Raw genomic sequence first — 21,944 nt, 5'->3', positions numbered from 1 at the left:
ATAGTGTGCTTAGATTATTTGAAGAACGTCTGCCTTTGACAAATTCCACCTGATCAGTACATATTAATTTTGGTAAATATTGTCCTAATTTATTAGCTAATGCCTTTGACAATATTTTATAATCTGCACTAGGAGTGATATGAGTCTATATAATGAAGATTTAATGGGTGTTTGCCTTTCTTTGATAGAACTGTAATCATAGCAGTTGAAAAAGATTCCAAGAGGGTCTGGGTCTCCACCGCCCAGACCAGTATATCTATCATAAGCGGTGTCAATGTCTTTAAATTGTTTGTAGAACTCAGGAAGAAACCCATTCTCCCCCAGAGAATTGTTAGCTTTTAAAGTACCCAAGGCTTTCTCAATTTCTTAATTCTCAAAGGAGGCATCTAAATCAATTTGTTCTCTATTTTCTGATTTTGGAACTTTAAAATTTGTTAAAAATTCAAACATCTCATTTTCATCTCCTAATATTTCTGATTTATATAGTTTTGTATAATATTGCCTAAAAGCATTATTTATTTCTTTTTGATTATATGTTATAATATTGGTCTCTGTTTTTATTGCATTTATTATCCTAGAAGACTCCTCTGCCTTTAACTGCCAAGATAATACTTTGTGCGCCCATTCCTTAACATTTTTTCCCGTTATCTATGTTTGTAATGTGTTATATTTCAACTTTTTAAAAATTCTCTAACAGTCTATATTTTACTTGTGACTCAAAAGCCACAACTTTCAAAAGTTTTATCTATATATTTCTCTTCATAACATGATTAAAAGTATTATTGTCAATGGATGATTGGAGTATTTGCACTTATTTGCAACTCCTAATATAATGAAGTAGTCCAAGTCCATACATCGCCCAAGCTGATCTATATCTAGTTCTGAACAATGATATGCTGAAGGGACTTAGCAGATCAGGCAGCATCTATGGGTAGAAATGGTAGGTTAATGTTTCTGGTTGGTCCATTTGTTGAGATTAAGATTTAAAAAAAGGGTGAGAGTATGAATTGTCAAAGGCATGTAAGCGATGTGATTTTCAGAGTTAATATCAGTTGAGCATTTCCTGGCAAACAGAAAATCTTCTGATGTTCTAAAGCCTTTTCACCACTTGTTTGTTACAATTCAGAGATGGTATGTCGCAGAATCTACTGATAAAATGCTTATCACATCCAGCATTTCACCACCAGCATTAAGTGGCTGCATGTACATATTATCGATAAGAATAGGTTTCCAAACACATGACATTATTTGCCTTTAAGGCCAATTCTAAAAATAAAGAACTGTGTAGGAATGTCTATATGATAAAGTTTTTCTGCTGATTTTATGTTTCAAGCCATCATGAACTACTTTACAGAGACTCTACATTCTCAGAAGCCTGAGGAATTGTAACATGTCCCCAAACTCTAGATGCACCATAGAGAGAAAGTTAGCATTTTGAGCTATCCATAAATGCCAGTTATTAAGAAAAAGCACCAATGATTTTGTTTTTATTTAAAAAAAAACATCAATCCCTAGTTTTAAAACTGGGACCAGAGAGAGCCATATGTTTACTGGGCATAAGCACATTCCAGATGGACAATTAAAACTAGTAATCTCATCCTCCAAAATCATCTGAATTAATTACTTTGGTCATTTTCTGGGTTCCTGGGAAAACAACACTACAACAGGCTTACAGAATCCATAATGTCTTTTAACACAGAAGCGTTATTGACTTTGCCAGTCAAGTCAAAGACCTCTCAATGAGCATCCCATTCATAAATGGCTTCCCACGCTTATGCAACTGATTGAACCCTACAACCTGTCAGTCGTGATTTGAGTTATCAACAACCATAGGGCACACACATCAATACTGATGGCGCCAATAAGCCGAGAAACTTCTCTCCTCTTTGATGGCTTAATACTATTGTGAGACTGACCAATTACATATGATAATTAAAGACTAAAACTCAGGAATACAGAACTCTGATGTTACTGTGTATTGGAAACAATCTTTCCAGACTTCAGCCAGATTCGTATGCAAGAAATTATATCTTTTAATTATAACTTAAAAACCTTCTTCATTATCCACAATTCCACCTATTTTAGTATCATCCGCATATTTACTAATCCAATTTAACACCCCATCATCCAGATCATTAATGTAAGCGACAAACAGCAAAGAACCCAATTTAGAACCCTGAGGCACACTACTCGTTACTGGCCTCCAGCCTGAGAAATAGTTATCCACATTGAATCTCTGGCATCTCCCTTCCAGCCACTGTTGAATCCATATGACTATCTCAAAGTTAATACCTAGCACTTGAACCTTTCTAACTAACCTTCCATGCTGAACCTTATCAAAGGCCTTATTGAAGTCCATATAGACAACATCCACTGCTTTCTCCTCACCAACATTCCTAGTCACCTCTTAAAAAAATTCAACAAGATTGGTGAAACATGACCTTCCACGCACAATCCCATGTTGAGTATTCATGATCAGATCCTGTCTCTCCAAATAATTACTTTAATATATTATCTCTAAAAACACTTCCCATTAACTTTCCTACCACAAACTTCAAACCTACAAGCCTATAATTGCTATGCTTGTTCCTTGAATCCTTTTTAAACAAAGGAACTACATGTGCAATTCACCAATCCTCTGGCACAAAACCCATCTCTAGTGACATTTGAAAAATCACTGTCAGATCCGCTGTTATTTCCTCACTAACTTCTCTCAAGGTCCTGTGGAAACTCCTGTTAGGACTTGGAGTCTTATCCACCTTTATATGCTTCAAAAGCTCCAGTACTTCCTCTTTCTTAATCACTGCAGTTTCCATAATTATCCTCTTTGCTTCCTTTCCCTGCATAATTCATTATCCTTCTTCTGAGTGAATACCGAAGAAAATAACTTGTTCAAAATCTCCCCCATCTCATTTGGCACCACCCACAGTTTTCTGCTCTGATTCTCTAATGGACCAATGTTATCCATCACTCTCCTTTTGCTATGAACATATTTATAGAATCCTTTTGGATTTATTTTCACTCTGGTTGCTAAAACCACCTTGTATCTCTTTTAACTTTTCTAATTTCTTTCTTAAGATTCATTTTTACATTCAATGCATTCTCCATGCATCTCCTTTGTTACATATTTATTGTAGGTCTCCCTCTTTTTTCAAAACAAGTTTCCAATGCCCTTGCAAACCATGGCTCTCTCAAACTTTTGACCCTGCCTTTTACCCTGACAGGAACATAAAGATTTTTTTACCCTCAAAATCTTACCATATAGCCATATAACCATTTACGAGCGGAAACAGGCCATGTTGGCCTTTCAAGTGCGCACCGGTTCACTGCTTTAAAAGACCTCTATTTCTCTACTAAATCCTTCCCATAAAACAAATTCTCCCAATCCACTCCTTGTAAATACTTTCTCATCTCCTCAAATCTTGCTTTTACCTGCTCAAAAGTCTCAACCCTAGGCTCTGACCTATCCTTTCCCATAATTACATTGAAGCTAATGGCACTACGATCACTGGATCCAAAGTGCCCCCCAACACATACTTCCATCACCTGACCCATCTCATTCCCCAACAGTAGATCCAATACGGCCAGTTGGTACCTCCTTAAAAAAAAACTATCCTGCACACATTTTATCAATTTAAATCCATCCAGCTCTTTATTATTTATTGCTTTATTTGCTGTGTGAGTTTTATGTCCTGGATAGCATGCAAAAAAAAAGCATTTTTATTGCAGTTCATTGGAAATGGCAATAAAACTTCTCAATTCAATTGAAAAGATGCAAACCACCTTCTTTCCACATCACTTGGTGACATATAATAAAATAGTGTGAGGACCCTCACTACATGCCTTTCAGCAGTTCACGAAGTAGAAAAGGGAATGCCAATTAGTAATGATCTTTTGCAGGATCCTTACATTCCAAGACTTAATTTAAAAACTAATTAAAACTCACACAGTGAGTACTCTGGATTTTATTTTTGAGAGGGCCGACCAAACAATGCTCAATAGTAAAGTACCTTCTGCAAAGCTGTTGAACTGAATAAACGCTTAGTGGGAAAATGCTACTGCAGAGTAAGTATTTTTAGACAAAGTGGAATAGGCAGTTGGAGACATAAAACTTGTGTTTGTCTTCAACTAATGGATGTTTTTGAGGGGGTGTTTGCAAAATAGCAACTCACCAATAAGCTTGGGAGGATTCTGATTGGTTAAATAGTGATTAGTCCTTTTTCTTTAGCTGAAGTTAACAGAATGACAGACAGACCTGTAGTAAAACATTCCTTGTGTATCTGGTATTCAAGAAATGTTTTGATTTTAAAAGGTTTTTCCTTATCAAATTTTATATCATCTAATGATATATTTCCTCCTTCTTTATTTAATTTGACATTTGTTAATTGGTATGATAATGGTATTCAGTGTTTTCAAAACTTGTTTGTTGACAGTTGTCTCATGTCTTTTGAACAGCTTAATTTACCAATTGCACAATTTTTTTTTAGATACTAGCAGATAAGAATTTTTTTAGATATTCAATGGCATGTGAATCTAACATGCTGAATGTAATTTTCAAATTACAACCCTCCCAGAACAGAAAGGTTTGATAACTTTTATATATGACATTCTTTCAAAATCATGTCAGGTTTCCCTTGATAAGATTAAAAGAGCATGATCTACAGTTTACTAACCCAGACAAAAATTGGGATTTTATTCTTAAATTAGTTAACGCTTTTTCACTATGTGCCCGACATTCTCTTCAGTTCAAGGTTGTACATTGGACTTGTATGTCTAAAGAGAAATTATCCAATGTATTTCCTAATCTAAATCCCCAATGTGATAGATGTAATGGCGGGGAAGCAACCTTGATACCTATGCTCTGGTCTTGTCGAGTTCTTGATCCTTATTTTTTCAAAATTCTTCAATAATTGAATAATTTCCATCACTGTGAATAGAACAGGGAGCATAAAGTAAACAAATGATCTAGACATTTAATTCAACTTGATGAATGACAAGACAGATTGAAACACACACGTAATATGGTATGTAAATGAAGCTTCTAATTCTTTATTAAAACAATTGTCTCTACCTGAACATACATCTTAATAATTGAAGGCATGTAATGTGCGTTGAAAGAACCAAAGACTTGTTGATCCAAACCAAGGCTTTTATTAACTAAAAGACTGGAGCATATCACAAGTAGGTTGACCAGTCCAGAATTACCTGGTCTGGCTAGGAGCAATCCTTTAAGACCTGCCAGTAGGTGTGGCTACACTCTCAGCCAATCACAGTCATCCTACACTACCATCTGTACATATGTACATATACACAATGGTGATAGAATCTGTACTATCACATTCACCCCTTCTTTGAGAACTGACCCCAGGTGAATGGAGGTTAGGGGCTGTACCGGTCAGGGGGTCTGACCATCCAGCGTGACCACCGTGGGATTGGGGTCGCCAGAGTCGTGTCGCCGTCAGGCCTGTAGGGTGCCGTCGTTGACAGTCTGGCCTGAACTGGTGGGGTGTTGCTGGTCCTTCTGTTAAAGCACATGACCTGGGATAGAAGGAATAGGGGGAGGTTGGGTTAAAGGCTCTGCTGCGTCTGATCCGGCTTGGGCTAGGTCCCTTACCGAGTCTGTGTCCTCCCGTCCATCTGGTTACTCAACGTAGGCATAATGCGGGTTCACATGGAGCAGAGTCACTCGGTCAACCAAGGGGTCATTCTTAGAGTACCGGACGTGGTATTATAAAAGGACTGGATCAGGAACCGTGAGCCATGCCGGTATGGTCGTACCCAACTCAGATTTCCTTGGGAAAGAGAACATCCTTTTATGGGGGGTGGCATTGGTCGCGGTGCATAGGAGGGAACAGATGGAGTGTAGGGCACTAGTGAGCACATCCTGCCAGCAAGAGGTGGGGAGATCTTTGGACCAGAGGGCAATCATAACCGCTTTCCAGACGGTGGCATTCTCTCTTTCAACTTGCCCATTATAGTTGGTGGTCCTGCTTGAAGCAATACCACACCCCAGAAGGTACTGCCGCAGCTCTGCGCTCATAAACGAGGACCCCCTGTCACTGTGGATGTAACTGGGATACCCGAAGATGGCAAAGAGGCTGTGTAGGGCCTCTATAACTGAGGAGGCAGTCATGTCCGAGCAGGGCACAGCGAACGGGAAGCGGGAGTACTCGTTGATGGCCGTAAGGATGTAGGTGTTATGGTTGGTCGATGGTAGGGGCCACTTGAAGTCTACGCTGAGACGCTCAAAGGGGTGGGTGGCTTTGATGATGCGGGTGTTCTCTGGATGGAAGAAGTGGGGCTTGAACTCAGCACACTGGGCAGGCCCGGGTCATGGAATGAATCTCCTCGACCGTGTAGGGCAGGTTGCAAGATCTGACAAAGTGCGCAAACCTAGTGACCCCTGGATAACAGAGCTCCTCGTGGAGTTTCAGTAGCCTGTCCAGTTGCATGTTGGCGCAAGTCCCCCTGGATAGCGCATCTGGTGGGTCGTTGAGTTTACCTGGCCGATACAATAAGTCATAATTAAAGGTGGAGAGCTTGATTCTCCACCTGGCAATTTTGTCATTCTTGATCTTACCTCGCTGGGTATTACTAAACATGAAGGAGACCGCGCGTTGGTTGGTCAGCAGCGTAAAGTTCCTGCCAGTGAGGTAGTGTCTCCAATGACGTACTGCCTCGACTATGGCCTGGGCCTCCTTCTCGACAGAGGAGTGTCGTCTCTCAGGACCCTGGAGGGTTCTGGAGATAAAGGCTGCCGGCCGGTCGGCCTATTTCAAGGTGGCAGCCAGTGCAAAATCAGACGCATCAATTTCAACTTGGAACGGGATGGACTCGTCGATGGCGTGCAGCATTGCAGCAGTGATGTCTGATTTGATGTGGTCGAAGGCCGGTATGGCTTCAGTTGACAGGGGGAAGGAGGTGGTCTTGATGAGTGGCCGTGTCTTGTCGGCATAGTGTGGAACCCATTGAGCATAGTAAGAGAAAAAACCCAGGCAGCGTTTGAGTGCCTTCTGGGTGTTGGGGGGGGGGGGGCGGCAAGTCCATGAGGGGACGCATGTGGTCAGGGTCCGGCATGACCACCCCGTTCTCCACCACACAGCCAAGAATTGGGAGCGGAGTGGTCCGGAAGACACACTTGTCGAAATTGTAGGTCAAGTGCAGCCGAGTTGCAGTCTGAAAAAATTTCTCAATGTTGGCATCATGATCCTGCGTGTCATGGTCGCAGATGGTGACATCGTCCAGATACGGAAAAGTAGCAGTCAGCCCGTTCTGGTCCACCATCCGGTCCATTTCCTGCTGGAAGACCACGACACCATTTGTGACCCCAAAGGGTACCCTGAGGAATTGATATAGCCGCCCATTCACCTCGAAGGCAGTGAAAGGTCGGTCTTCTCGGTGGATCGGGAGCTGATGATAGGCCAAACGTAAGTCAATGTTGGAAAATAGGCGATCTGATTCACCACATCCGTGATCTGAGGAAGGGGGTGCGCATCCAGGAGTGTGAAGCGGTTGATTGTCTGGCTATAGTCAACCACCATCCGCGGCTTCTACCCGTTTGTAACATCCACTACCTGGGCCCTTCATGGACTCAAGTTAGGTTCGATAATGACCTCATCCAGCAGTCTGCGCACCTCATTTGTGATAAATTTCCTGTGTTCAGAACTATATTGCCGGCTTTTGCTGGCCACTGGCTTCCAGCCAGGGATGAGGTTTGCGAAAAGTGCTGGCGGAGCAACTCAGAGGGTGGAGAGACTACAGGTGAGGCCCCGGGCCACGGGGGTGGGTGGCTCGGGCTGCTGCTGGCAGGAGGTTTCTGGGGTGGAGTGGTTACCGACAGAGAGCGGAGCATGAAGCCCCCCAAAGTGCAGGGAAATGGTTTGAAATTGGCACTGAAAATCCAGTCCTAGCAGAGCAGGGGTGCATAATTGGGGAAGGACTAATAATTTGAAGTCTGTGAACATGATGCCCTGGACTTTCAGGGTCACTACGCAGTACCTCTTTACCCCAGTCGAGAGCAATCTGGTCACCAATGAAATTCTCTGTGTTGTGGGGAAAATAGCTAGTCGGCAACGGTGGGCCATGTCTGGGCGGATAAAACTGTCAGTTGACTCCGAGTCAAATAAGCAATTGGTATAGTGTCCATGCACTTTAATCAGTTCCATTGCTTTTGTGAGGGGCTGGGGGAAGTCCTGGTCAAGGGTTATTGATGCAAAGACTTGTAATGTAGACAGTGGAGACCTGCGTGATGACATCATGCAATGTGTGATTGATGATGTCACGCAAACAGTAGGGTCTGATAAAAACAGTGTTGGGGAGGTGGTGTTCCTGCCTGAAACCAAAGGTAAGTGTTGGGGGGTTGCTGCTTGCCATTGGTGGTGGATGGTCTGCGGGGGGGCAGTTACCGGTGGCGGGTCACCGGACAGCAGCATTGGGACCCCGGTCGGCAGCATCAGTGTGTCCCAGGTTGGCAGCAGTGGCGGGTCCCTGGTCGGCAGCAGCGGCGGTCCCCGGTCGGCAGTGGTGGGTCTCTGGTCGGCAGCGATGGGTCCCTGGTCGGCAGTGGCGGCTGTGGTTCCCTGGTCAGCAGCGGCTGCAGGTATTGAGGTTGGGTCTAGGACCTGGTCAGACGTTAGGGTGAATGTCATTGCAGCAAGGGTGGGTTGTATCTTGCGTGCTCGGCATCTACCTCGTGACATCAGGCACTGCTGCGTGGTGGAGTACTCGTGCTCATTGGACGAGAGCTCTGAGGAAGAAGTGTTTGAAATGGAGAGTGGCGATTTGGCTTCACACGAGGCACTATGTTTGATGGTGGCCATTTTGGAGCAACAGACTGCAGCAAAGTGGCAGTTTTTAAGGCACTTCTGGCACGTGGCTTTTCTCGCTGGGCACTGGGACCTGCTGTGCTTGTTCCTCCTGCAGAAATAACACTTTGGGGTTGCATCGGGCAGTGTAGCGGCAGTAGTAGAGTAGAGGGAGGGCATCCTACTTACCTCAGAGTGTGGGGTCCAGCCACGAGAGTACATGTCCTTGCTTAAGACCGCATCCTCCATCGTCTCTGCGATCCGGATCATGTCCTCTAGGTTTTCTCTCCCGTGCTCTAGCAGGCACTGCCTCACCTCATTCGAACGAACCCCGGCCACATAGGCATCCTGAATGAGATCATCTGTGGTCTCTGCAGCAGTTCTGTCTGTACAGGCACAGTTCATGCCCATTGCCCTTAGTGCCTGAATATAAGCTTTACAGGACTCACCAGGCTGTTCCCTCCTTGTAGCAAGTTTGTACTGAGCACAGACCCTGTTCACTGGTCACTCGTAGAGCCCTTTCAGCACCTTCATGGCTGCAGCATAAGTGATCGCGTCCTGGATACTCTGGTAGACTCTTGGCGACACCATAGTCATCAATATTAGTAGTCGATGGCTGTCCTTTATCAAAGCAGGATCAGAGAGCTGTAAGTATGTTTTGAAGCACCTCACCCAGTGCTTAAAGTAATTTGAGGCTATAGCTGACTGTGGGTCGATGTCGAGGCGTTCCAGCCATAGCATACGCTCCATCCCTTCAAAATTTATTTTTAGTTAATAAAATTGTAATGAGTGTCAAAAGAACCAAAGACTTGTTGATCCAAACCAATGCTTTTATTAACTAAAAGACTGGAGCATATCACAAGTAGGTTGACCAGTCCAGAATGACCTGGTCTGGCTAGGAGCAATCCATTAAGACCTGCCAGTAGGTGTGGCTACACTCTCAGCCAATCACAATCATCCTACACTCTTTGGCTTGGCTTCGCGGACGAAGATTTATGGAGGGGGTAAAAAGTCCACGTCAGCTGCAGGCTCGTTTGTGGCTGACAAGTCCGATGCGGGACAGGCAGACACGATTGCAGCGGTTGCAAGGGAAAATTGGTTGGTTGGGGTTGGGTGTTGGGTTTTTCCTCCTTTGCCTTTTGTCAGTGAGGTGGGCTCTGCGGTCTTCTTCAAAGGAGGTTGCTGCCCGCCAAACTGTGAGGCGCCAAGATGCACGGTTTGAGGCGTTATCAGCCCACTGGCGGTGGTCAATGTGGCAGGCACCAAGAGATTTCTTTAGGCAGCCTTTGTACCTTTTCTTTGGTGCACCTCTGTCACGGTGGCCAGTGGAGAGCTCGCCATATAACACGATCTTGGGAAGGCGATGGTCCTCCATTCTGGAGACGTGACCCATCTAGCGCAGCTGGATCTTCAGCAGCGTAGACTCGATGCTGTCGACCTCTGCCATCTTGAGTACTTCGACGTTAGGGGTGTAAGCGCTCCAATGGATGTTGAGGATGGAGCGGAGACAACGCTGGTGGAAGCGTTCTAGGAGCCGTAGGTGGTGCCGGTAGAGGACCCATGATTCGGAGCCGAACAGGAGTGTGGGTATGACAACGGCTCTGTATACGCTTATCTTTGTGAGGTTTTTCAGTTGGTTGTTTTTCCAGACTCTTTTGTGTAGTCTTCCAAAGGCGCTATTTGCCTTGGCGAGTCTGTTGTCTATCTCATTGTCGATCCTTGCATCTGATGAAATGGTGCAGCTGAGATAGGTAAACTGGTTGACCGTTTTGAGTTTTGTGTGCCCGAAAGCCATGAAAGACCCCAACAATGAAGACGCTGTTTACATCCGGTACCGCACGGATGGCAGTCTCTTCAATCTGAGGCGCCTGCAAGCTCACACCAAGACACAAGAGAAACTTGTCCGTGAACTACTCTTTGCAGATGATGCCGCTTTAGTTGCCCATTCAGAGCCAGCTCTTCAGCGCTTGACGTCCTGCTTTGCGGAAACTGTCAAAATGTTTGGCCTGGAAGTCAGCCTGAAGAAAACTGAGGTCCTCCATCAGCCAGCTCCCCACCATGACTACCAGCCCCCCCACATCTCCATCGGGCACACATCCTACACTACCATCTGTACATATGTACATATACACATTGATGATAGAATCTGTACTATCACAAGGCACATTATCCAAATAGAGCTTCCTGGACTCATAATTCCCTCTTATAAATATGCAAGCCTTTCTAGCCAGGACACTTTCAAAGTTTATATGTAGTGCTTAAAATGTCTCTTGTGTTGACTGAGAAAATTCAAGTCATCCATCAGAGGTGTTTGGCCCTCTGGCTAATTCTTTAACAACCCACTGATAGATTGATTGCAAAGAATGCAAAGCTGTCTACAATAAGATTGAGACTGACACTATAGAAGGCAGAGAGGGGAGGAGAGGGGAAGATGTGTCTGGTAGTGGGATCCTGTGTAAGTGCTATAAATTCCAAAGGATAATCTGTTGGATGTAGAGGCTGGTGGGGGGTGGTAGGTGAAGATAAGGCGGACTCTATGTTTGTTGCATCTGGGGGCAGAGGGGGCAAGGGCAGATGAGTGGGAAATGGACGAGATGTGTGTGAGGGCTGAGTTGATGGTGATGGAGCGGAAGCCACATTTGTGGAAGAGACTGACATTTCGGACGATCCTGACTGGAAGACCTCATCTTGAGAAAAGAGTTTACATTTTACTTCCCTTTTCTTAAGAAATCGTAAAATGATAAAAAAGAACATAAATATTATCTTTTTGTAGGTTCAGAATAATGCATGTTTTATTATAAATGGCACATTTATAAGAGAGAATTATGAGTCCAAGGCATTTTATTTTGATAATGTGCCTTCAATATCAGGATTATGGAGACAATTGTTAGATGAGACTGATGTTTTAACCAAAAATAAAGACTCATATTGACATATGCATGTTCCAGACTCATATTGACATCTGCATGTTCCAGACTATTTTACAAGTAGTGAACTAAAGGAGTAGATTTGTAAGGCAGGAGCTATGGATATACAGCAGCTGGTTATGTACAACGAGCTCGCAAGTCGAGAAAAAATGATCAGTTAATGTATTTTAATGATTTTTGGTGGCAGAATAAATATTCCCAAGCCACAGGCACAACTTTAAATGAATAGCTTGATGAGATTCTTGGACTTTCATCTGATAAGGCGGATGGCACCCGAAGTAAAAAAAAACAATTACCACATTTCAGACATTCTGAAATGAAGTGTCAACCTCTGTTTTGTGTTCAGATCAACGGCAGTGTTGACTTCCAGGAATTACTCAGGAATTAGAAATCAGCGCTGAACCATAATTGACACTAAATTCATTTTAGACTCTGGGTGAAGGTGTGAACTCAAATCATTCTAAGTTTATATCCTAAGACTCACACATAGCCTGGATAGTTTGGCTGCATACTTCCAATCCTCCCTCCAGCTGCCTGATTAACTTTTAACCTGACAGCAAATGGTTCATTCTTTCTATTGGTTTGATATCACCCATCACACTGCTGCACTAATTTCTTTCACTCACCAGATAGTCTCTCTTCTGTGTTAACCTGGTGCATCTGGACTTTTGGGAAGATTTGCTAGTGCTGCTCTGGGGAGTTTAAAGTAGATTTGGGGTGGGGGGGGGGGGTGGTGGGAACAAGAGTGCAAGAGCAGATAGAAGAGTGGAGGAGGAAAATGAAGATTGCATGTGACATCAGAAGTCAAAGGGTTGCTCGTGTGGAAATTTTTTTCAGGTGCATCTATTTCAATTCAAGAAGTATTGTAGGAAAAGCAGCTGAATTGGCACATGGAATTACGACATTTTGGCCATTGGTAAAATGATTGCAGGAGGGGCAGGACTGGCAGTTCAATGTCCTGGGCTTCCATTGTTTCAGACATGATAGAGCAAGGGTGGGGGGGGGAGGGGTGGGGGGGATGAAAGGGGGAGGAGTGGCATTGTTCATCAGGGAAAACCTCACAACCGTCCTCAGACTGGACAGACCAGAGGTCTTGTCAACTGAGGCAATATGGGTGGAGTTGAGGAACAGGGAAGATATATTACACTGATGGTGTTGTCTTATAAACCACCCAATAGTGAATGAGAATTGGAAGTGAAAATCTGTAGAGAGATAACAGACAGCTGCAGTAAACATAAACTTGTGATACTAGGAGATTTTAATTTTCCACATATTAACTAGGACTCTGATGCTGTGAAAGGGCTGGGTGGCTTGGAGTTTGTCAAATATATTCAGGGGAGATCATGCGATACCATAGGGGATGACACGCATTCTCCCGACTCCTGTGAGAAAAGTACCCATTTAGCAAAGATTTTTAAAATATAAAATACTTTAAAGTTAATATAAGACACTAAATTAACTTGTAAATATGTCACCGACAAAAGAAAAAAAACTTCCAAGATGACTGACTATAAAATCTGAAGAGAAGAAGAAAAAGAAGCTGGGCCTACCTCGATGTTGAAGCAGGCTGCTGAAATACCTTTGGGATTCGCCAGCGAAGATCCAGGTGAGGGACCATCCTCCAGAGCCCTCTTCACATTGAGTTGCAAAGATGGTGCCGGAGGAAAGAGTAAAAGTGCTTTGCGCATGTGCAAGAAGTCAGGCATGTGGAGTGCAGAGGAATATCAGGTTATAAAAAGAATTCAGAAAGATTTAAAGAGACAGTCCAGCATCTCAACTTCAGATCACGAAGGAGACACCAGCCCAGTGAAAGAAGCATCAGAAGAGTACGAAAGTAAACAAGACACATCAAATCAAGTTCAGAAGATGAAAAGACAGGAGGAGAGAAGAACATTACTAAGATGCAAATAAGTAAGATTGAAGCTAAAAATTATGAATTTCAAAATAAAATGAATTTTGATTTTGGAAAATAATTTAAAGTTGTTAAATGGCTCTATCAATAAAGACTCAGAAAAAATGAAACAATTTAAAGAAGAGCTGACAGTTAAAGTAGACAATGCTTTGAAAATTATGAATAATGTTACACAGAGAGTGGATCAGTTGGAAAACAAAGTTTAAAATGTTCAAGATTATGTGCAACGTGTTGAAGAAAGATCTAATGTATGTGAAGATTCGATAACTGGTTAATGTTGAGCATTAAAAATTGATGGGTGAAGTTAACATTATGGAGAATTATTTTCTTCTTTGGCTTGGCTTCGCGGACGAAGATTTATGGAGGGGGTATTTCCATAATAGAAGAAATAATGGTAAAATAGTGGGATTATCTGAAGGTCAAGAAGGAGACGATGTGATTCATTTCTTCCAAGAATGGATATCAAAGATATTGAAGAGAAATATTTTCAAGTTAAAATCTTAATTGAGAGAGCCCACAGGCCTTGTAGACCTAAGCCAATTCCGATCCAGAGACCTTGATCTATCCTGGTTAGATTTTTGAATAATCAGGATAGAGAGAGGCTTCTGTGTGTTGCTATGAAAAGGGCAAAGGAACATGGTCCTTTGAATTATGAAGGAGACAATTTTTTTTTTAATCCAGATCTAAGTCAAGCTTTGTTAAAGAGGAGAAAAGAATTTAACCATGTTAAAAAAGTTCTATATGATAAGAGTTATAGATTTCTTGCTTCTTTGAAAATATTTGTTCCAGGTCAGCAGAATGTTTTATTTATTAATTTTTTTCAAGCTGAAGATTATACTCAAAACTTGCCTAAAATATACCCAGTAGAAGATACTGAATTGTTACGATGAATATGTATTGATTTGGGTTTTCTTCTTGCTGGTTTTATTTTTTCTAATATTTTGTTTTTTTAAGAGAATTGAAATGATATCACGTTGTCTTTTTTTTAATAGGTGGAACTGATATTTTAGTTAATTAAGTCTTATTCCTGTGGGGATCAGGAAATGTGTTGGATTGATTTCTGGCAGTTCCATGTGTTTTCGTAGTATTTCCATGACCCGTAAAATGGAGGGAGGTAGTGCTATTAGTTATGGCATTTATTGGGTTGGGTTTTTTGTTTTCTTTTTTTTTCCTTTTTTCTTTCCTTAGTATTTAAATATGTTTTTTTTTAAATTAGATTGCAGGTGGTAAAGCTCAGGACTAATTTATCTTATGGAAATTATTCCTGGGTGGGAGAGATAAAAAGAGATTGTAAAAATAAGGAAACATGATTAAAATAATTAAGATTATATTTCAAAATTAACAGGATGATAAAAAGAAAGAAAATATTGTCTTATATTAAGAAATTAGGGTGGATATTGCTTTTTTACAAGAAACTCATTTGATGGAAAGGAACACCTAAAATTGTAACGAGATTGGGTAGATCAAGTAATTTTTTCTTCATTTAATTCTAAAGACAGGGGAGTAGTAATTTTATTTAGGAAAAAAATACCAAATAAAGTTCAGAATGTTACGAGAGACCCTGCTGGTAAATATATAATGGTAAATTGTCAAATATTTTCTGAAATGTGGACTTTACTAAATATTTATGCACCAAATTTAGATGATAAAAATTTTATACAAGAAACTTTTTAAAAAAAAAACTGGCAGATGTTCCAGAAAAATTTCTAAATTAAAATATAGAGGTACTGACTAGAAAGAGTACAATAATGGATCTCCTGTTAGGCAATGAGCCAAACAGGTGACAGAAGTATGTGCAGGTGAACATATTGGGTTCAGTGATCATAATGCCATTAGTTTCAAATAGATTATGAAGAAGGGTAAGTCTGGGCCTTGGGCTGAGATTCTAATTTTGATAAAGGCCAATTTTGAGGAAATGAATAAGAATCTAGATCAGGATAAGTTGTTTTCTAGCAAATATGTGCTAGGTAAATAGAAGATATTCAAAGGTGAAAGTTTGGAAGTACAGAGTTTGTATGTTCCTGTTAGGATAAAAGGCAGGCTCGGCATCATGGGGGAGGGGGCATTCATGGGCTATGCACCCCAAAATGAGTTATTATGCTCCCCACCCACCCACAGCACTAGCGTCACTAGTGTCACATGACAAACAGACATGCATGTTTGTCTTACATCGGAGGGAGGGTGAAGTGCGACGATAGCACACGGAGGAGGTTCATGGCAGGTATGAAACCTGCTGCCCCCGCTGAGTGAGTTTCAAAAGTCAGTTTGTGGCCCCTCCACCCCCCCCACCCCCCAGCAGTTACCATAATGACCACGATTAGACTTGTTCTGATGGCGATCCTGATTAAAGGCAAATTTAACAGGCTTAAGAGACATTTATTTTCAAGGAATATTGGGGTTTGGTTATGAAAAAAACAGAGCTGTATAGCAGGTATTGGGAGCACAGAGCAAATTGGGTACTTGAGAAGTACAGTATAAAAATTGCAAAAAAAAACTCAAGAAAGAAATCATGAAGACTAAAAGAAGAGATGAGTTTGCTTTTGCAGACAATGTGAAGGAAACTCTTAAGGGGTTCTGCAAGTATATTAAGAGCAAAAGGATAATAAGGTGGAAATTTGGTCACCTTGAAGATCAGAGTGGCCGGCTTTGTATGAAACCAGAAGAGATGGGTGAGCTCTTAATTATTATTTTTTTGCACAAGTATTTACTCAGAAAACTGGAACAGAGTCTAGGGAAGTAAGGAGAAGAGTGAGGTCATGGAACTAATAACAGATTGAAGACAAGGAGTTGCTTGCTCTCTTAAAGCAAATATAGGATAAATCATTTCCATAAATATCTTGAAGAACCTTTTATGATATTGCTTGGCTGGTAGCCATTTATTACCTACTGGATTCTGTTTTGATATACTGGATGTCATGGCCTTTACAACTGACTTCATCCGACTTACTAAAGTGTTCCTGTAATTTTATGCTGCATTAAAGATGTCACCATCATGGTAGTCCATTTTTAACATACTGGCTCCCACTGAGACTCAAACACTGAAAACTATTTTTTTAACTTTCACTATTAAAATATATTTGCATTGATCCTGGTGCAGAACAGTGGGTTGCTGACTGAGTTGGAAAAGATTAGTGAATTTCACTTTAGATGCAAGGCCTGCTGATTTATTTTTTGAGAGCCAGTATTTCTTGTCAGGGTTAATTATGTCATTGGAAAACTACACAGAAATACTGAAGGAACTCAACCAGTTTCACAGGATCCATAGGAGGTAAAGATATATAACCAATGTTTTAGGCTTGAGGCTTTCTTCATAGAATTAGCAAAGAACAGGAAGGCATAAGACTAGAGATTCCTCTACATCGGAGAGAATGGGCGCAGACTGGAAGGTTGTTTTGTTGAGGTCTACCATTTTGGACCTAAGTGTTTCTTCAAGGTATGGGATAAAGCAGGCAGTGTCTGAATAAAATAAATGGCAGGGGCAGGAGTACAGACAAATAGACAAAAGGCGATTGTACCCACACTGCCTCCCTCATCACCATTTGGGACCCCAAATAGGCATTCCAAGTGAAACCAGACTTCATGTATGAATCTGCAGGAGTCATCTACTGCATCTGGTGCTCCTGTTGTGGTCTCCTCTACATTGGAGAGATAGGACACAGTTTGGGAGATCACTTCATTCAGCATCTCAATTTCATTTCAATACCCCACCCCATTCCCTTGCTGACATGTCTATCCATGGTCTTATGCACTGCCAGACTCAGATCACCTGACAATTGGAGGAACAACACTTCATTTTCTGTCTGGGAACCCTTAATAGCATTAACATTGACTTCTCCGATTTCCATTCCACCCCTTCCCCTCTTCCCACTGATGCCTTTCTCCAACCGATCTCTCTCTCTCTCTCTCTCTCTCTCTCTCTCTCTCTCTCTCTCTCTCTCTCTCAACCCCTCATATCATATCCAATTAACACCATTTTTTTGGTCTTGTCTCCTCCCCTGGCCAGTCTCTTTATTCTTATACCTTCCTAATCTTTGCTTATTCCTTGAGGAAGGGCTCAAGCTCAAAACATTGGTTATATATCTTTACCTCCTATGAACATTACAAGACCAGCACTGAACTCCTCCAGCATTTCTGTTTGTTTCTCACAGGATCTGCACACTGACACAGATGTCTCAGCAACAGATAATGGGGTTATCCCTGAGAAAATAGGGTCAGTTTGTCCCAAAGGAAAAATGTCAAGGGGAATCATCTGAAATTGGCACTGAACTGGGGTCTTCAACTGGTCGATGTGTTGTTTCCATATCATGTCACCAACTAATACAGAATATGAACATGGACTTAGTTTCTAGAGAAGCTCACCTCTTATCCATGTATCTTTACTCTCTCTGTAATCTCACACTTATACTTGTTCTCTGATCTCTGGAGATCAGAGATTTTGTTAGCTTACTCGTGGATGCCGATAGTTGAATATGAAGTCTGATGTTTGGGTTCACCCCAGCAAGTCAGGTTCTCAGGTTATGTCCTAACATCAGTTCTGCAGAGATGCATTGCATAGTTGAGTGTGGAGCTGTTCTGTATAACAAACAAAAAAAAATCTGTAATCTTCGCTTACATCACATGTTTAAAGGCCTTAATGAAGCCCTCAGCTTCCCCCATTCATACTCGGATGGTAGGGTACAGATAAAATATGTCACACATTGTTATTTCACAGGAACTGCTTAAAGGGATCAGATACAGATTGTTATCAGAAACCAATTTTATGGGTAATCCATGATCTTGCAACACACATCATAATCTCTTAATTATCTTTTCAGCTGTTGATGATCGCATTTGCCACACAATGGGCCATTTGGAGTGTGCATCAATAATAATCAGAAAGATTTCCCCCATAAATGGACCAGTGAAATCAATATGATTTTGGTGCCATGGCTGGGATGACCATTTCCATGGGCGAGCTTCAACTTGTGGTGCTTTAGATTGAAATTTTTGACAGATGAACAATCTGTTCGATATCTATGTCGATTGATGGCCACCAGATGTACATGTGTGCTAGAGCCTTCATCAGGACCATTCCTGGATGATGTGTAGAGCACCTTTAGAATAATCTCATGCCATTTCTTGGGGATGATAGTTCTTTCCCCCACAACCTTCTTCAATTGAGGTTTCATTCCAAGTATAGAAAGCTTTCAAGTTGGGGATAATACTGTTGGCCTTGGGCCAACCATTCAAGGTAAAGTACAAAAGTGTGACCTCTTTTCTTACTTCTTAGCTGATCATTTTAGCTGTCTTGGGCAAGTGGTGAAGTTGTTTCTGGTTGATAACTATTGCTTTTGCCGTCCAATTAATGCTCCCTTCAGAGTGCTCTGTTGCAGGCAGAGGTAAGCATGATAATGGATCATCATGACCGTTCTTGCCTGCAGGATGATACTTTAAGTCATAATCGTACGCAGCAATCTCCATCGCTCATCGTTCAATTCTTGCAGCCTCTAGCGCAGGAATGCCTTTCTTGGGGCCAAGATCAAACTCAATATTTTATTGTCAGTCACTAAGGTAAATTTCCTACCATGTAGGTATTGATGAAATCATTTGAGACCAAATATTATGGCCACTCCTTTTGTCTCCTGTTGTCCAAAGTTTCATTCACAGGCCGTCAAAGAGCAGGAAGCATATTCAACTGACTGTTCTCCTTCTCTGTGATTTGTGTCAACATCGCACTTAAACCAACAGGTGAAGCATTAACAGCAAAGGTCACTTCCTTGTTTGGGTCGTAGAGAGCAAGAACATTGTCTCTTGAAGTCAGAGGTTGCTTCAAGCAATTAAAAGCTTTGTCGATCTCAGCATTGCAGCACTATTTCTGGTCTCATCCAGGTAATTTGTTGAGCGAGTTGCACAGAGTTGACCTGTTGGTGGTACTGCTAGCTTGCGGTAATGGTTAACCAAAACTAAAGAATGATTGCAACTCAGGTCAATTCAATGGAAAGTGTGCACGGTGAACAGCTTTGGTGCCAGCTACATCCATCCTGACCCGTTCATGATCAATCTTAAATCCTAAATATTTCCTGAGGGTATCATAAACACAAAATTGTCTGGATACAGTCAACTTTTGTTTGTTCTAACCTGGCTAAGATTTTTTTCCAGGTTTGCTGCATGCTCTGTGTCATCCCAACCTGTAATAATGTTGTCATCTAGGTAACATCCAACCTTCAGTCCATGCAATAATTTGTCCATAACAGCTTGAAGTATCGTTGGGGCTGATGATATTCCATACGACATCCTGATATAGATGAACATTCTCAGATGAGTGTTGATGGCAACATATTTTTTTGATTCAGGATCCAATTCGACATTGATAAGCTTCTGAGAAGTCCAGTTTTGTGAATTTTTTATCACCATTCAGAGCTTTAAATAATTCCTCTGGCTTCAGAATTGGATGTCTGGGACTTGCAAGGCTTGTTTAATTGTCACCACAAATTCAAATGTCACCACTGGGTTTTCTGACTGGCACAATAGGAGCTGCCCAGTCACTGTACTGAAGTTTCTCGATTATTCCTTCACTTTCTAATCTGTTGAATTCTGTCTCAATTCTTTTCTTGATAGTAAAAGATACTGTCCTTGATGTAAAAAACTTGGTTTGGGCATCTGGTTTCACCCGCAATTTGGCAATGACTTCCTGAATTTTTTCCAGATTCTTCCCAAATTCTATGTGGTACTTCTGAATCATCTGTTTCAATTTTGAGTTTTTAATTATCAACAGTCTGTACCTTCCTAATATCCTTCCAATCAAGATGGATGTATGGCAACCAATTCCTTCCTTCCAAACAAGGCAGGTCTTTTTGTATTCATATCATGGAGAGGTAATCCTTTTTTTGTCTGTCAATCATAATCAATGTCAACCTTACATTTTCCTCACATTTTAACTTTCTCTCCTGTGAGTCTTTGATACAAGTCGGACGGTTCCATTTAGAGTTTAGGCAGTAATTTGTCCTTCGGATCGTTCAGTATTAGGAGCACAGTGTCAAGTTCCATCTGGACAGGTTGGTTGTTACTTTTTATCTGAACAAAAATTTCTGACCTGTGATCCCTTACACTACGGATGTACATTAATGTTAATGCACCATCATTCTTGGAGTTATGTTCATACTCTGACTCAATACCAGAACTTTCATCATTTTTGATGATGTTTTCAACTTTGGAAGATTGTTTTTCATACTCGAATTTCTGATTTTTCTCCCTCCTGTATCCCTCTTTCTCTCTCTTTTCTTTCTGTCTTGGATATTTGGAATTGGTGTGTCCCACATTGTCACATGAATAGCGCTTAGTCTTCCTGTAATAATAATCATCCGGACTGTGGTTACTTCTCCAACAGTGGAAACATTATTGTTGGTTTATTTTCTTCACTGTGTGATCCCCATGTATGACCTCGATGTGACGGTTGGCCATTTCGAAGCCCAATGCTTTCTCGCAGGTGGACTTAATGTCTAAATTTTTTCGTGCTCAATAACCATTGTTGGGCATGGTGGTCAGCCAACCAACATATCTCTCAAGGCCTCAGCCAAAAAGCTACCAAAACACATCTCCGAGAACTTACGCAATTAGATTGGTACATGGTTTTGCCAGTCTTCTGCTTTCTGGTATGGATGTTGTATGTTTCTGCTATTACTATGGGCTTTGGGGACAGATGGTCTCCAACCAAGTCAAATAATTCCTTATAAGATGCCAATAGAACCTTGATAAGATTGTATGTTCTGCTCCACACCTCACTCAAAAAGAACGGCTGTTTCTTGCTGCAAGTGTCAGTATCTTTTTATATCATGGGCAATGCAATACCTGTCAAACCTATCAACATAATCAGACCAATCCTCAGTCGCTTTATATTCCCCAAAATATCATTCTGCCATTTTCACCGCTTAATGTTCACTCACAAGGTAAAACCGTTATCCAAGTGCAGTTCAGTTTTACTTGTTTGTTGTCTTTGTCGCAAATTTTCAATCCTGACAAATACACACTATCTTTCAGCTACTACTTGACAGCATCCCGGCTGCTGTTTTTGCAAATAAATTCCTACCTCTGATGAATTTATTATGCAAAATCCAGTAGACTTTTCCATTATAAAAAATGCCCATTACCAGTTCTGTCATGTATTAGTCTTTATTAAAGCTTTAGCATACACAAATTGCAGTCACTTCATTTATTCCAAAATGGCCCACCTCCGAAACACAAGGTAAAACATAACATAACATCACGCAGACAATAGATGCTTCCTCACTTTCTCTTATTTTTGCACTGATTTATTTATTTTAA

General features: G+C 41.5%; 1 long non-coding RNA gene across 1 annotated transcript in view; it reads right to left on the bottom strand.

The window, feature by feature from the left end:
* Window positions 1–4,659: 4,659 nt before the first annotated feature.
* The window catches only part of LOC138739932 (uncharacterized), a 44,268-nt gene continuing 26,983 nt past the window's right edge, over window positions 4,660–21,944 (bottom strand). Inside the window, exons 2-3 of the long non-coding RNA XR_011342575.1 lie at window positions 18,003–18,215; window positions 4,660–4,927 (exon numbers count right to left, since the gene is read on the bottom strand). This is a non-coding gene — a long non-coding RNA (uncharacterized lncRNA). The remainder of the gene's footprint in view (window positions 4,928–18,002; window positions 18,216–21,944) is intronic.

The sequence above is a fragment of the Narcine bancroftii genome, chromosome 7 (assembly GCF_036971445.1).
Source record: "Narcine bancroftii isolate sNarBan1 chromosome 7, sNarBan1.hap1, whole genome shotgun sequence".
In the NCBI taxonomy this organism is placed as follows: domain Eukaryota; kingdom Metazoa; phylum Chordata; class Chondrichthyes; order Torpediniformes; family Narcinidae; genus Narcine; species Narcine bancroftii.
The sequence above is the reverse complement of the archived record's forward strand: the minus strand, read 5'-3'. Positions and strand labels throughout refer to the sequence as shown.